The sequence below is a fragment of the Poecilia reticulata genome, chromosome 3 (assembly GCF_904066995.2).
Source record: "Poecilia reticulata chromosome 3, P_reticulata-male-v2, whole genome shotgun sequence".
Classification (NCBI taxonomy): Eukaryota; Metazoa; Chordata; class Actinopteri; order Cyprinodontiformes; family Poeciliidae; genus Poecilia; species Poecilia reticulata.
Genome location: NC_088832.1, coordinates 25484656 through 25501496, shown reverse-complemented (window position 1 = coordinate 25501496; position 16841 = coordinate 25484656). Strand labels below are relative to the sequence as shown.

General features: G+C 37.6%; 1 protein-coding gene across 3 annotated transcripts in view; it reads right to left on the bottom strand.

Moving 5' to 3' along the window:
* The window catches only part of LOC103462596 (talin-2), an 80767-nt gene that overhangs the window by 45661 nt on the left and 18265 nt on the right, over positions 1 to 16841 (bottom strand). For 2 of the 3 annotated variants that reach the window (XM_081605334.1, XM_081605332.1), the window contains exon 2: positions 12194 to 12242. The exons of the other annotated variant lie outside the window; for it this stretch is intronic. The gene's annotated coding sequence lies outside the window, so the exon portion shown is untranslated. The remainder of the gene's footprint in view (positions 1 to 12193; positions 12243 to 16841) is intronic. 3 annotated transcript variants of the gene reach the window in all.

The window sequence follows — 16841 nt, the reverse complement described above, 5'->3', positions numbered from 1 at the left end:
ATTTTAATAACTTTGGTCTATTTTCAGGAACACCGTCCCAATTTTGGTAAGTTTTTCAATAACCTCACAGCATCTCCATCACAGGATCTAGCAGAGTCGCCTGTAGGACAAAGAGTCTGTGGAGAATGACAAAGATATATCACCTAAAATTGTAAATCTATATGTAAATGCATGATTTTATGAGACCAATCATAACAGTATTGATCCAAACCCAAAGGACATACAATGGCTGCATCTGATATCATTACTTCATAGCTAAAAGAAATCAAACTGAAACAATTATTCACTTATTACCTTAAAGTTGGACCATACTTTCTATATCTTTCTGCAGGTGTTTCAAACAGACTCAACTCTACACATTTGCTATCCAATCCAATCCAACTTTATTTATAAAGCACTTTAAAACAACCACAGCTGTACAGTAAAACACAACGTAACAATAAAAAAATAAAGAAAGAAAGAACTAAAAAAAAACTCTTACAGTTTAAAAACGAAAACATACAATTTAAAACTAGATCCCACTGGTGTCGTCTTAAATGGATTTTAAGACGAACTTTAAAAGCGGACAGTGAAGGGGCCTCTCTGACCTGCAAAGGCAGGTCAGGGAGGCTATGCAACAATTGGAAAGAAAGAATTACAATAAATGAGCTGCTGGGCCACTTGATGGCAGAGTAATTAGGGCGGAAATCACATGGCCTTAAATTGCATCAAGCACCGGGTCTTCAGTTCGATTTGCTGCCAGAGAGACATTTACTGCATGTCACGTCTCTGCAATCTTTCCCATATTTCCTGTCTGCAGTGACTGCTCCCATCTGATCAATGGCAATAAATATGCCAGAAAAAAAGATGGGCTTATAAAATATGATGCACTTGAGCAGATTACATTACCTGGGAGTATATAAACTACAGCTACTGTCACCAAGCACACAAGAAAAAGTATATATCTCCACTAAAACTTAATGGAGAGTTCAACTTGAAAATACAAGATTCAAGATCCAATTATGTGTTTTTTTTAAGGGGCAGTATTGTGCGTTTTCCAGGTACATAGTGCTATTTTATAGCACAACCAAGTGATATGAGTGATATGACTTCAGTTGTAAATTCTGTATATCAAATATGACTTAAAAAATTAGACTTTGTGATTTAATGGCCTGAAAATGGGCCTGCGTCTGTTTATTCACTGAGAAGTAGCTGGCATAATGAGCTCAGCTGGTGTGTAGTTCTACCAGGTGTTTGTTAATTGTTACTAGCTAGGCTGAAGGAGCCGAGTCATGTGAGGAAGAAGGAGGAGCTGCGTCTCGAAGGCGGTGCTTGGTCCACCCAGCCATTTTGCACAGCTGAATGATTTCCACAGGAGGTTAAAGGATTTGTGACACATGAATGAAAGAGTCAGAGCAACGCTCCAGGTATGTTTTTGACGAGGGGACAACATAACATCATACTGCCCCTTCAATGCACATATTGTATAAATATACACCTTTCTGAAAGTGTTTGTGATGATATTAGTCAATGTTTTTGTGTTGGCCCATCGTTCTTCACTAGAAGCGAGTGATCACTTCTAGTTTGAAGCGATCACTCACCTGGTTGCCATTTGCCCCTAAAGTAATTCCACCTCCGTATTGCCTTCTTTCTCTATTTTGCAAGAGATTTTGACTGTAAGACGAAAGATAGTTTCTCTGAATCTTTGGCTTTGCGACAAGCTCTGACTGCCATTTGTGCTCATGTTTTGAACACCAGTTCAAAGTATTCATCCTTTTTTTATAAGTCTCTGAATGAAAATTGCTGAAGGCGTCCCCTTCTGAGCTTAGAGGCCCCAATCTGGGAAATCTTTTATTCTCACTTACCTCTAAACGAGCATTCGTATAATTCCACGAGTGGAGTAAGAGCCTAGGCTTGAGGGTTTCATACTTGGATGGGGTCTTTTTTGGCATACGATATCAAAACTCAAGATGAGGGCTTTTTGTACTAGTGGTGGAGGCAAAAAAATAAAAATAAAATATGAGGTCCAATCTGGGAGCCAAGTGTTACTTCTACAACTTGAGATTATTCAGGTGTACAATTCAACTGAAACCATGAGCTGCAACATTCAAAACCTTACTAATGTAATTATCTTCAACAACTACCACTGTGTAATTATAGATGCATTTTTTTCTATGTATATTTTTGTCAAGTCAAGACATTTCAGTGGGTTTTTTCAAGCCCACAAGAGAGTCAGGCTTTAAGGAAGTAACAGGAAGACGGAACCGAGTACAGCACAATTGTGATGTTGTCGCTTCATCATTTTTTGCCATCTGTCACGGACATTTCTGAAAATCTTAAAGCAGGGATCTAAATTCTCTACTTAACACAGAAACTGATGTGTATGACTTCTAACCATGACAGATGAATAATCTGTAATCATGTTTTGTTAGATTTAAAAAAAATAATTTTTTAAAAAAGTTCAACTGTATCCTACAGTGCTTGCTCTCTGATTACCATGGTGTGTACTGTTGTCTCATTTACAAATATAAATATTTAAAGCTCACTCACCGCAAGAAACCTAGAAAGCTTTTCTTGGATCTCTTCATATTGTAGTTATTGTAGTATAATCAGAGAGCTTTTAAAAAAAACCTGAGCTCTAATTTGACCAGAAAATTATGATCAGTATCATTGTCAATCTTTCTTGGGAGAAAAATTAACCTTTTATCCTAATATCTGGCCATTCATGGCCATTTTGAGCCAACTTGTTGTTGTTGGTCCAACAACAACAGGTTGGAGAACTTGTTGAATAACTTGTTGTTGGTCCAACAACTTGTTGTTGGTCCAGCCTATTTTTATTTTTGGAAATTATTTAGTGCAAACAATATTTGCTGAACCTGTACACACAACACCAATTTTGGAGGGCAGTTTCAGAGGATAAAAAAAATTTGTCAGAAGAAATATCCATAACACCCAGATGACATATCAGCTTCCTGCTGGGACTGTCAAAATTAATTCACGATAACAGCAAATCTTTTAAAAGTAAAACACACTCCCTCCAAATTTTATAAACCACACAAAGAGAATTCATAATTTATGGTTTTGCTCTGTGTTGCAACATTTACAACCTTCAGGTGTGGCACGACTGGGGTCTTTGAATCCATAACTGAGACCTGCAGCCCTCAGGACAAACCGAGGGTCAGTTCAGGACAGACTGTTCACTTCTTCCCCGGGTTCATCACCATAGTAACATACTGTATACCGGAAACCTTGTCCTCCAGGACAAGTTAGTTTGTTACTTGTTAAAAATAGCATTCTGTTTCTTCTATCCAAACACTGTAACATTACAGAGTCTGTACGTTTGCAACCTGTTGGACTGAGTTTTTTTTATTTTTGGAGATTATTTAGTGGAAACAATATTTGCTGAACCTGTACACACAACACCAATTTTTCACAGATGGAAAAAAAACGAGTCAGAAGAAAGCAGGGTACATTTAGTCATGGTGTGCACATAAGTTTCATTTAAGGAAAACGCTCAGCCAAAGAGGCAGACAAAGGGTTCAGGAGATAAAAGGAAAATGAGACTGAGCATTGGAACATGCAGCTTTTGTTCAGCAGATCAATGAAGCAGTGCGGAGCCCAGTGGGAATGCCCAGGCCCTATGACAGTAACATGGCCTTTAATCCAATAATAAAACATCACACAATTCAAAAAAGATAAACCACAGAGCATGGTGGTAGCCTCGAAGCAAAAATGACCAGACACAGTTATTAATCCTTCCGATTACTGATTCCAACCAGAAACCTTTGAAGTCAAAAGTTTACCAATTTGTTCTTAAAATCAGGAGTACTTAGTCTTACTTGGTAAGATGTGATATCACGTAACCACAATTCAGTCATGTCATATGGCAATGGCATTTCCTCTTTTACAGATTTCTGCTGGTGTCAAAAAGAAGCTAGTGCTGTGATGGCATTTTCAAAATACATTTTCAGAGGCTGGGATTCATGATTAAAGACTCAAAAAAGAAAATGTCAAATAAGAAATCACTGCCTATAAAATCTCAGAAGCAAAGGGGAAAAAAATTATGTGAAGTTCATTATAATAGATAGATAATTCCTGGAGCCTGATGTGTTTTATGGCATTTATTTGATGTGCATTGCTGCTGAATAATGAGCTTGTAAAATTGACCAGGTTGATAAGGTTCAAAACCTTTATCACATCTGTGTTTAACAGATTTTTATGAGAATCTGTAATGATTTAAACGTTAAAGATTATTCTGAAGCAGCATCAGTTCATATCTTACAGAAGTTTACTTTTAAACAGTCATTGATATGTATTTATACAACTTTTTTTTTCCCAAAATGACTTTTCTTAAGCTTTTAGCAACATGTACTGTAATTAATGATACACTGTTTTCTGAACAGTGTATCATTAACCCATTTAGTCTGATGTTTACTAGAACAGCCTGAGATATACAAACCCAAACTTAATTAACTCTGGACAGTAATTCCAATATTAAAAGAGAAAAAAGATTTTATCTTTCATACTCATTAATACATTCAAATGAACAACTCCCACTGTTTTTTGTTCTTTCAATACGCCAGTCAAAAGCATGTGTGTTGATGCACTTCAAAGAATTTTAGAGGCGTATGCAGACACGGAGGTGGTTTTCAAGTTCTTCCGTTTCCGTTGGAATCAGAAATGCTACCTTCTTCAAGGAACCTGCAGGACTTTTTTTTTCTTTTTTGTTATAACAAAAATCAATAGAAATATAAACTGGAAATCAATATCAGCCAGGAAAAATATATCAGGCGTGTCTCTAATTATACAGCTTCATTGAACATATTGAACACATTGGCCGAAGATATATGTAGCTCTGCTGTAAGGGATTTAGGAGTTCAATATTTTTTCTGGACAAATTCTTGTCATCAATATTGCATTGAGAGTATAGCTCAATTGTGCAGTTGACAAGTTGTTGGCCTCCTCTGTTGCTCCTAGCGCCTACTGGCTTTTCATAAGGCCAAATATATATTTAATGTGCGTTTTCTCAAGTCCCCCTACAGCCTCACACGTAGTCATAATGCTACAGGTCAAAGGTAATATTCCACGATGAATCACAACCGTTAACATGTAGAGCCAGAACAAGCAAAACATCTCTCTTAATAACCTGGGCTGTTGATAACTATGATTGCATCTGTTGATTTAGCTTTCATCGTACTCATGCAGTGCAAACAAAGCATTCAATACTCTGGCTGCTCACTGGGAAAATATGAAATGAATCTAAAGCACACAGTCTTAGTCACACAAGACCAATCCGGCACGGTTCAGAGTGAGGTCACCACTATCCGGCACACTTTGTGTGGCGGCGGTGGAGGAGGAGACTGTGGGGAATACAGGGAGGATGAGGAACAGAGGAAGGTGCGACACCAAACTCCTGCTTAGGAGCCTCAATCTGGACACAGGCTGAAGTAGGGACAATTTTTAATGTAATCACCATCGTATTCCTGTTCAATAACTTGACCACTAAATAAGATTCCCTCCTCACCCTGGGTTTTTACTGCACCACTAAGTTTAAAAGATCATTACACGGCACAGTCAGGTAGGATGAATTTATAGCTTCGCAGGCAAAGACCTGACATGGAACAAAGAAAGAAAGACATTTTGCATAATTATTAGCATGGCCAGAGGAGTCAGGTAACAGGCTGAGTAGCAGGAAAGTCTTTGGTCCACATGTGCATCTTTTGCATATGCACAATTTGTATGCTATGCATTTATACTTGTTTGAATGGGAAAGACAGCGGCAGGCAGGTGATACACCTCTGTCAACAGCAACTTCAATGCAAGTGTCTGGTTTCATGCAGGGAGCCAAACAGTCCCACTAGTCCACTGCAAAGCCTGTTGACGGTGCCCAGTTCCAGATAATATATATTCTTACATTAACATGGGGATATATTAACCCCTGCTTTTTTTTTATTTTTTATTTTTAGTTTCAGTATGAAGAAAACTAAGGCCAGAACTGCTGGAGAAGATTAATTAAAAGTGGATGATTAAATGTCTCGACTCCATTAAATATAACAACTATGTAAAAGCCCACAATTCTTGTTAATCTTGCAACACAGCAGCCACTTAGTCCCACATTATTGCCCCCTTGAAGGCTGTAGTTTTCTGCAAAACATAGAATCAGTCTGTACCTTCTTTTTAGCAACTAAATGATGTCTTCAGCCACGGATCACCATGGTAACACACTCTGGTTGTAACCTGACTAATATCTGGGGTTTTTCACAAGGACAGCCAAACGAGAAAACAATAGTGATCAAAAGGTGTCTGCCGCTGCATTTATTAATGGATTAAAATGTCAAATTACACAAGATTTGCAGGAGTCATCTGTGGAATGATCTTAGCTGCATTCAGCCCACAAACCCAGGTTATAGATCAATCCCTGCACTTGAGACAGAGTGACGGCCCAGGTCTTACTAATCATTCTGATATATCTGACAGCTTTGTACATGCACAGATCCTGATGACTCAACTAGACAATTAAAAGGAATCAATGACAAGTAAAATATCAGAAACAACTCTAGGTGATAGCAGCTTAGAAAACAGAACGGCAACAAAGTTGAATTTTTATTAGGGAATTTTCCCAACACATAAAATTAACATCATCACCTCAGTTCAATCTCCCTGCTCTACACTGGTTATTAAGTGCTGCCTCTGGCAAAGAGACTGTCAAAACATGATGTTATCTGTGCAGCTATATCACCACAGGACGCGTGAGTACACACACACACACACACGCACACACACACACACGCGCACACACACAGTGCTTGGGGACAAACACTTTCCAAGTGCAAACCTTCAACCAGCTCCAAGAGCTTAGTCATTCACACAAATATCACTTCCTGGAATAAGCAGCCAAACCTATACACAACCAATCAGAAAAGAGGGTGTAAGTCGAGGAACCTTTCTTAAAATACATGAATGAAATAATAGTTCAGTACAAAAATAAGCTGCACAAACCAACCAAATGATTTCTGTGGTTATGCTGTTCCATGAATGAATGTAGAAACCAGCAAATATAAGTGAATTCACAGAGTTTGATTCTGAATTGATGCTGAAAGTTTGTCCATCACACAACAGTATAGATGTCCTGTGTTTCAATAGCATATGGAAAAACTTTGATCCGTTAATTCAGGAATTAAATGTCCTTACACTCATATTTTGCAAAAACTAAATGCCTTATTTAGCAAATTTCGAAAAACTAGGCATCTCAATTTGTTTCTAAATGAAGCATAGAAATCTGAATTCCCCAAAAAGCAGTGAAACTATTTTTGATGTTTTCGTCAATAGCTCAAATAAGAACAGTTGGACAAAAACTTGAATTGTGTTGTGGCAAACAAAAAATACAGGCAATGGACCAAGAAAAAGTCTTTCAATTTTTCATATTATTCAAGCATAGAAAACAACAATTTTCATACTTTTCAAGACTACATAGAAACCCTGGAAATAATGCTTCAAAGTCACCTTTATATGCATTTAAATAAAGTTAAATCAAGTAAAATTTGATTTCCAAATAAGGTTGCTTACCACTGATGTTTGGGCAACTGTTTCAGTTTAGAGATACAACATACGCCCTATATAGACAGTACAGCTAGAAAGTTTACATCAGTTCTGCACAAACACGTAAAGATGGAGCATTTCCTCCCCTCGGCATTCCAAATGTTTGAAGTGCAGAAAAGCTAGATACATTTTCTCCTTATTTTAGAAAATTAGCATTCAGACTGTTTATGTACCACTGAACTTTCTGCCCAATATACAGCCAGTTCATAAAGTGCAAAAAAATCAATGTCAAATGCTGTTGAAGAAAATGCTAAATTAAATACCAACATACATGAGACAAAATATGGCAGAATCTTCTTACTGCAATTTGCAGCATAAGAAAAAAAAAAAAGGTTTCACTCAGGTGTCCCTCAGATTATTCAGCCATTTTATAGACATCCAGATACACACTCGCAGATGATGTATAAAGGGATAAGTGTGTCATCTAAAAAGCTTTCACGTATTCAGCCGTAGTTTTACCTGAAGCTTCAGGGAACTTTCTGAACTCTTTATTGCAGGGCCATGTAACACCCATCCATCACAGAGATGTAAGAAACATTAGACAAGACGCAGACCACCCAGACAATGAGATCTAACACAAACATATCTCTAAGAGTGTGTCAGCGATCATTTGTTGGAAAGACCCAGCAGAGAAGAAGAGATCTCTGTTCACTTGTATTCTGAATAACCTGTTATTCCACAAAGCTTCACTCCATCTCAAAATGAATTAGGTTTGGATAAATTAAGCAATTCTCATCAAACAGTGGCATAGAGGAAGAGAGAAAGACAGTTAATGGACCAAGAAAATATTTTTGTAATGTTCATTCCCCCCCCTTTTCAGCTTATGATCCCATTTAGTTGAACACTGAAAATGCATTTCTGACTTGGGTGAAAGAGATGTCTTTCGTTAATGTCCTACATAGTTTGATAGTTATGCCTCATCATATTAGAAAACATCTCCCTTTGGAGATTTTCTGAGCACATTTCACTGAGAGGAGACCCTGACAGGATCCAGCACTCGATGGAGGGGCTTCATATCCCATCTCTCCTGGGAACGCCTTGGAATGACCTGGATGATTTTGGTAGGACGAGGGACCACCAGGGTTCCCACATGGATATGTTGTCCTTGAGACTCAAACTTATATCAGCTGAAGACAACAGGTGGATGGATTGATAACCATACCTTTAAGACATAGCTAACTTAATTGTATTTGTCTCTTTTAATGTGTTAAATCTTTGAGGTAAGTGACATTTCTTCCTAAAAACTTTCAGACAACATTTTGTCTCTTTTTAGTTCTACATATTGTAAGAATGGTCCTTTTGCCATGCTTGAAATAAAGCACTCCTGATTTAAAAATGAAAATCAAAATTTCTTCCAACAATTGCCTTTGTTTAATTTTTTCAAAACTGTCTCACATAAGACAAACACTGCAGCAGTTAAATATGAAAGGCAGTTTTTTTGTGTGTCATTCATAGATGACAAATCTTTTTTTGTTCTGGAAGAAATATGTGGTAGCTTGCGCAGATGGATAAAACAAATTAAATCATTACAATTGTTTAATTTGAACAGTGTTTATGATAAAAGAAACATTTCTCTAAGCAACAAAACAATGTGAAATTATATTACGACTGGGTTATGACTTTAAAGAGGTGTTTTGGTTTGGAGAGTAGATCTGTGAACTAGTTTGAGTAAAGGTTAAAATGTAAATACATAAAAAAAAAAATGAAAGGCTGGAGAGATCTACAGCTGAGGATGTAAAGTATTCTGACAAAACACAATAAAAGTATCAAACTATACGTTTCTCTGTATAATAAGTTTGAACAAAAACTTCTTGGTATAACTGCATCATGGTGTTTCGATTTTTTAAAATTAAGCAATAATGAATAACATGATTTAAAGGCCTATACCCATACTGCTGCTTAAATGCTTCAAAACACTGATTTTTACCGTTGCATGCATGCCATCTATTTTGATTTTGATTCACAAACTCATGCAAAAATATATGATAAAGATCAATTACCTAGCCTGTTCACTACTTCATCATTTTGACCCATTTTAAAAAAATAAAAATTGATTAAAAAGACTCAAAACACACAGCTTTAGGGTATTCATAGCCTCTACTTAATTGTATATTAAGCCAATGAAACACACAAAAATACTATAACGCAGAAACAGCAAAAGACTGGGGGCCAATAACAGAACCAGAGTATTTTCTCTTAACCTATATTTCATACAAATTGTTTTAAATTTCCGTAAAATCAAGGTGTATATATACACCTTAGAGCCATAGCAGAACAAGAGGACCAATCAAGCTGCACCCCAGCTTGGTCCCCAACCTTCCAGAAAATACAGCTATGCTGCCTTGAACAAAAACAGGTGGTGAATGCTACAGTGATCCCCCATCAGGAGTCATGGCAAAGCTTTACCAGTAAATGCCTTGTCGAGGAAAAAAAAACTGCTGTGAAATCATGAAAGAGCTGCAGCATTTGGCCAGGGGCCAGTCATTTTTCCAGACTGAATAAGAACCACAGAGATCTGCCTCTGATGAGGCACCTCATCGTCCTGTGGGTCCACTGATACTAAACACGACGTCACAGTCTCGTTCAGGAATAATGACACATTTGTACCATACTGGATGTCATCCTGTACACGCAGTGGAAACTTTCTTTAAAAAAAATGGTGACATTCCCCAAACAGGCAGGTTTCTGCAAACCGTGACATCACCTCAGTCATTACTGAGCTCAGCGCTGCTCAGATCTACACATCTGGTCGTGCCGCTAAATGATGTCGCTCAATGACTCAATACTTCCAAAACATCTGGTCATAGTCGGACGTGAGCTTGCCTGTACAGTCACTTAAGTGAGTGAAGTCTATCATCGAATGCATGAAAAAAAAAAAACAACCATGAAGTATTTCAACACAAGCATGTCCTTAGTCATGTTTCTGGAAATCTTAAAGCTCCATTACAAGTTGAAAATAGCTTTCAACATAGCTGAAATATGTGACCCCAAACAGACCTCTTCTGAGTTTGAGTTGTCGCCCACAGAGGAATACACCTCAACCATCAAACTGGAAACCTTCAGAGATGGGAGTGTGTAAACTGTTATACCCTGTATGATGTCATAAAACATCACTCTCACTAAGGACACAAAAATGTACCACTGCTAATACAGTGTCTTTGACTAATACAAGGACAGTAACTCTGAAAGGTTTATCGGGATTAATGTGAGAAACTGGACCCGGCAGTCAACTGGATGGACGGGGAACATCTGGTGAAAGCTGTGACTGAACTAACACAGCTCACCACTTAACACATAAGATGAAGCATTAAATGCACAGGAAACGAACACGAGTTGTGGCAGAGCAGAAAGTTAACCCTTCTCAGCAGGTCCACAAAGAGATGAATTAGATCATTTACATTCTACCTTTTCTGCAAAGACCACTTTCTGACCTGCAGAAAGTGGATATCACATTGACTTAGGACTTCAAGCACGCACAGCTATGTTGAGATGTGGCTGTTTGCTGAAGCGCAGCATGAGGCAAATCAACATCCGAGCTCATTAATTGCTGCAAAACTAAAACACAGAGCGACAGTAAAGTCATTTGTGGAGCGGAGCGTGGAAACAGAGAAGCTGGGCACCAGATGCTTCCAACTAATTGCCCTCTGAAAATCAGCTCATCGAGTCAGCTTGAAAAGCAACATTGTTGTCAGACAGATATCTAAACAGTGGCATACTCATAATTAACTGAAAAGCCATTGGTCTTCATTTATTTTTAACAATTATTATAGTATCCTGCAGACAAGATCCCATCTGCACTGATGTAGTCATCTTAAATGTCTCCTCTTGAGAAATGCAGCTAAAGACCAGCTATTTCGTTTCAATCCTCAATTTTAAGTGCATACATATGTTTAATGGCATAAACTATTAACTCTCTTTCTGTGGGAAATTACATTAAAAGTGTTGGGTGGTGGTCCTTTTAGTTTCACCCCATGATTACTTTTGTTTTCCCCATTTAGAAATGCTCTCAAACGGACAAATGTTGCTGTTATTGATAGCATGAAGCAAGTGTAGTAGTCTTTTTTTCAGCCAGCTGAATCGCAATGCGCAGCAAAAGATGGGTTAGGGGCAGCATGTGCTAACTTTACGCACCATCCAGCCTGTGAAAACTTTGGTCATATCAACCGAACTGCGAAACACAGACAGCTTGCAGAATGTAAAAGCCCAAACCCTTTAACAGCAAATATCCATATAGCAGCTGGAAACATGTCCATATTCAGATTACTTTCCAGAAGAAACATGTACCACATGACAGTAGCCATACGATTTCCTCGGCCAACACTCATCCTACGAGTTAGGACAGCACCGATAACAGCAATTACTGCTAACAGTACATATTGGTAAATATAAGTTGTGCCAACCATGATGATTATTGCAAACTTAATGACCCAACTTTTCAGGAAAGTGCTTTATTTTAGGTATGCATATGTGAAATTTCACACTTCTGTTCAGCAATCACATGTCTGTAGAAACTCTGCCTCCATAAGCCTGTAGACCATCTGGAGTGACATTTCCAAGTTTATCCAGCTCCAGTAACATTCTCATCCAACATGTGTCATTTTTAACTGCTTCCTACCTTTTTGCTGAGGAAAATGCAGTCTGAGGGTTTCTGCTGATCTTCACAGCTGAAAAACAAACGGTGAAACATTTGAGACAAAAAGCACATTTACCCTTTGTTTCAATAGAAGATGTTAATCACTGCCTCATCTAAACAAAGACGACAAGAATCTGACGATGTAGTTAAAGCAAAAATAATTAGTAAAATGTATACCCATTTTTTTCTCTCCACAATAACTCAAAGAAGTGGCCTTGGCTTAAACTGATGGATGGAAATTATCATTACAAGCCACATAAAACAAGGTTTAACGTAAACCTGAATAATGTTAAGACATAAATGAAAATTGTAGTATAAAATAACTACAGGACACTGAACCCACGAACGTTCATTAGAAAAAGAGCAATCTATACCTCCGCGATTCCCTTTAATTTGATTTGTATTTTGCTTAAAAAATATGAAGGAGAAGAAGAAAATCAACCACCTTATTTTACCAGGAAGTCCCTTGAGCTAAAATCTTATTTTTAAGGGAGAACTAGCCAAGAAGCACACTGGTGTAGAGTATACAAAACTATTTTAAATTGTTAAACAAATAACATCCTCATTCTTCTTGACCAACAGCATCACTGATTAAAATCAAGGTTTCACAGAGAAATCAGCCGGTCACCAGAACTAGCCAATTCATAGTTTGATCAACTCAAACTCAAAAACAGCATCTATGTCTGATGAATAAATGCATCAAAACACTACCAGGTTGCACTCTTCATTAGTGAAGATGCAAAGTTAGTCATTTTCAAGTGAAGACAAAGGGAAGCACATAGAATTAAGAAGTTACTTAAAAGAAAATTGCTTTTCATCAAGACAAGACATGTCTGTGGTTCACACAGGCTGGAGGAGCTTTAGCAGATAACAAAGGGGCTCAATGAAGCCATCTTTAATCTCTTTAAGCTTTAAATATTTCTGTTTTTAGAAAACTCAAGCCAAAGTTAGGATCTACGTTAACCAGGGAACACACAGAGTGGAATCAGTTTTGTCCACTGTTGTATATTTCAAAACTTTGCCCACAAATTTCAAGCTTTGGTTCATATGTAACAAAAAAAAAAAAAAACAGATCTAGCTACGTTAAATGAGGAATTGCACAACTTTACCTCCTTTGTATATTTTCTACATGTGTTTATGAGAGAGTATCGCTGCCCTGCTGTAACTTTCTAACAACTTGTTCTGTTAGAACCATTTCAAAGCCCACATCCGAGATTGTTTCAGGCTCAAAGCAATTAGGCGTGTTTGAACTGAACTTCTCCTGCATTTTAAGAGCAGGGTTTTAGCCAGACTAACACAATTATACCGTTCTGGATGATATGTAAACATTCAGTGAATCAGGAATAGCCAACAGAGAGCAAACACCAATATGTCATTGAAGCAGAGTTGCTTAGGGTCTCAGATTAGTCGCACAAGTAGGCTAATAAGACTGAAAAATCAGTTCTGACTTGTCTGTGTTATAAAGAACATGTATCAAATGTCTTACATTGATCACATTAGTCAGAGCAAGACTGGTTGTTGGCTAGCTGATTGGACACAATGTGACGGGGCAATCTGCTCTGGTAACGAGGGCAAAGAAACCTCCCCTCTAGTCACTGAAAATTTAAACCGCTGATGTTTTGTCTCAATCAGTCATCTTTCTATATAACTAACAGAGTTTCATTTTTGCTGCAGTTAGCCACAGCTTGCAATTGGACAGGAATAACCAATGTTGCAACATCCATAATGTTCCCCAATGAGCAGTGTGGTTTATCGTACCTGTCCCTATAGTAAAGCATCATTCCCATCGCCAGAGGAAATGACAAAAGCTGCAGCCTCTGCACTGACAGGAAGGAGGAACGATGCCGACAAGTAAAATGTGCTCCGAATGTGGATTAGTTTGGATGCTTTGCTTCCATCGTAGATGGAGACTCTGACTTTCAGATCTTCCCAGGAGAACTTGAATAAATACATTGTCTGTTCAAGTTTATGCACCATTTAATTCAGTTAACCGATTTAATTTTACTGCCATGGTGAAAAGAGTCCAGATCATAGCTAATTTTGCAGAGTCCATTATTTAAAATGATAAAGCAATGCAACCAGGAGCAAAGATATGAAAAGAAAGCAGAAATAAATGGCTAAGACTAAGGAGCAGCACTTTTAGTCACCATTGTTAAATTGGTGCGACAATTCAGTTCAAGCTTAGCTCTGGAAACTGGCAACAACAAAGACCTGTCTGTTGAGCGTCATCGATTTGCTGACAACGGCAAGGGCCTAAAAACAGATTTCATTTTGTTGTTCTTTTACTTAGAAGTGATGAACCTATCAAATTCTGCTGAGGAGGTAATAAAATAAATAAATAAACAGAATCCACTGCATCATATCAGCTTAATACACTTCTCAGTAGTCAGGCATTTTTGGATGAGTTTCAGCTGTTAAATGTAGGCTGCTTAAATGGAAATGGGGGCCCTTCCATCACACTTTCCATCTTACATAAAATCAAGAGAAGCCTATTTAATGAAAATAATTTATTTGCAAACAGGATTCAATCAAATTCACCTTAAATATATTTGAATAAAAATACTAGAGCCACATTTGAAATAATGCAATTAGTGCTTTGAACAAAGAAGTTCTCTAATTTGTAGATCATGCCTTGATTGGGTTTTTAGCAAATATCAATACATGGTTTCTGAATCACTGCATGCGTTTCTCTTTAGACATAAAATTGCCAGTAAATTTGAGGAATCTCTTGAAAAAGGCTTGAACAAATGGGGGCCACAGTTGAATGACAGCATGCAGAGACGTGTCTGAGAAGATGCTGCTGGCAGAAAGAACGGTCAGCAGTGCTTGGCCAACCTCTTTGTTCATCTGATCTTGCACCATTCAAGACAAACCTATGTACTCAATCAGTACATGTTTTAAGATTGTCAAACCAAAACAGCAAAACTCCAGCTTTGATTAGACCCGAAGGCAGAAGTATGATGTTGCAGAAAGGAGCTTAAATACTTTTTTTTAATAAGATCTGAATCCCAGCACTGCTTCTATAATGTTTATTGATTCTGTCCTAATTTAATTTAATTTGCAATTTTGTTCACTCATGAGAAATGAAAATCTAAGAAAAATATATAGTCACCTGTTAAAATATGTATTTAATAAACAAATAGGGTTTACACATTAGTTTAAAAGGGTTTATCTATTAAATAAAAGTCAATGAGTAAGTAAGACAATACAAACACAACCTCTGTTCAAGTGCTTCACACCACAGCATACATATGACAGCAGTACAATGCAGCCGTGGAACATAGAGTTAGAGTCTGGATTTACATTAATGGAAAAAGACATTTGAAATAATTAACCAGTCAATGGTAGGTGTGTGATCTGATCCTCCAGCACATGAGAAAAATGTGATTAAATTATATCACAGTTGAACGTGGAGGTTTACTTAAGTGGACCCACCACAGAGCTAATTATTAAACTCTCTCCAGGACATAAGAGAGGAACTTAACATAGATCAAACAACAGTTTTAGTAATTTTTTTAAAAATATACATATATAAATCGTTGTAAATATAAACGATTGTATAAAAGGAAATGAGTGACAATACAGTTGAAACTAAAACCGCCCTGCGACAGAAACATTATTTCACAGAACTTGGAAAACATTTGCATTCTTGCAATTCCTTTCTCCAACCCTGCAAAGCATGAAAACAGCGACATCAGAGAAACAAAACCTCAATCATCTACCATATCCTCAGAAACCAAAACCAGTTTTAAATAAGACATTTTGCTGTTAATAAAATCTGCCAAATTAAATAAATAAATAAACAAATTAATTAATGAATTAAAGGAAAGTGATTAAGCATGAAAGCCCCTTTTACAATCTAGCATTGCCTGCGGTGAAGCAGATCACAGCTGGTCAGCTTTGCCTGTCACTCGGGAATTCATTGTTTCTTCCGTCCTGCAGTTTCATTAATCACACTGTGCAGACGGGGGCAAAGTGGGAACAAGTCGCAAAAAAAAAAAAAAAGGTGCCTGGGAAACATCTTGCATCAGCTCCAAACAGGAGCCTTTCATAAAACTGCCCACCATGATGCCTCAAGATCAAACGGAACCAACACAGCTGGATTACACACAGGCCAAAGGGGCACCATGTATCAATTACAGAGAATCTGCAAATGAGTGTCTGAAGTGTTTGGCAATAAAATCCATTGCTGAATTACAGGTACTCTGACGTGACATTTCACATATCAAGCAAAAACTACAGTGGAGCCTCATTATGTTCAGCTGATTTACTGCCCAAACCAAACATGGTTACAACGAGGCAGCTCTTTTGCAATTAAAGAAGGCTGAGTGCTAATTTTGATCAGTGGCAGCTGCTCACAAACCTGAAAAATCATCTTTGTCCATGCATATTTTTTCTTTAGCTTTCAGGATTTGTAGAGAAATCTGCATTCTGTCAATAAATAACCAGCTTGATGAGTTTGCATGAGAGAATTAGGGGTATCCTGCATCTCATGACTTCTACAACGTACATTACTGCGGATGCAACAAATCTTTAGACCAAGATAACCTGAAATGCAGTTTCAAAGAAAAAAAAAAGAATCCAAACCAATATGGCCCTGTATGAAAATATAGCTTCACCCTAAACATAG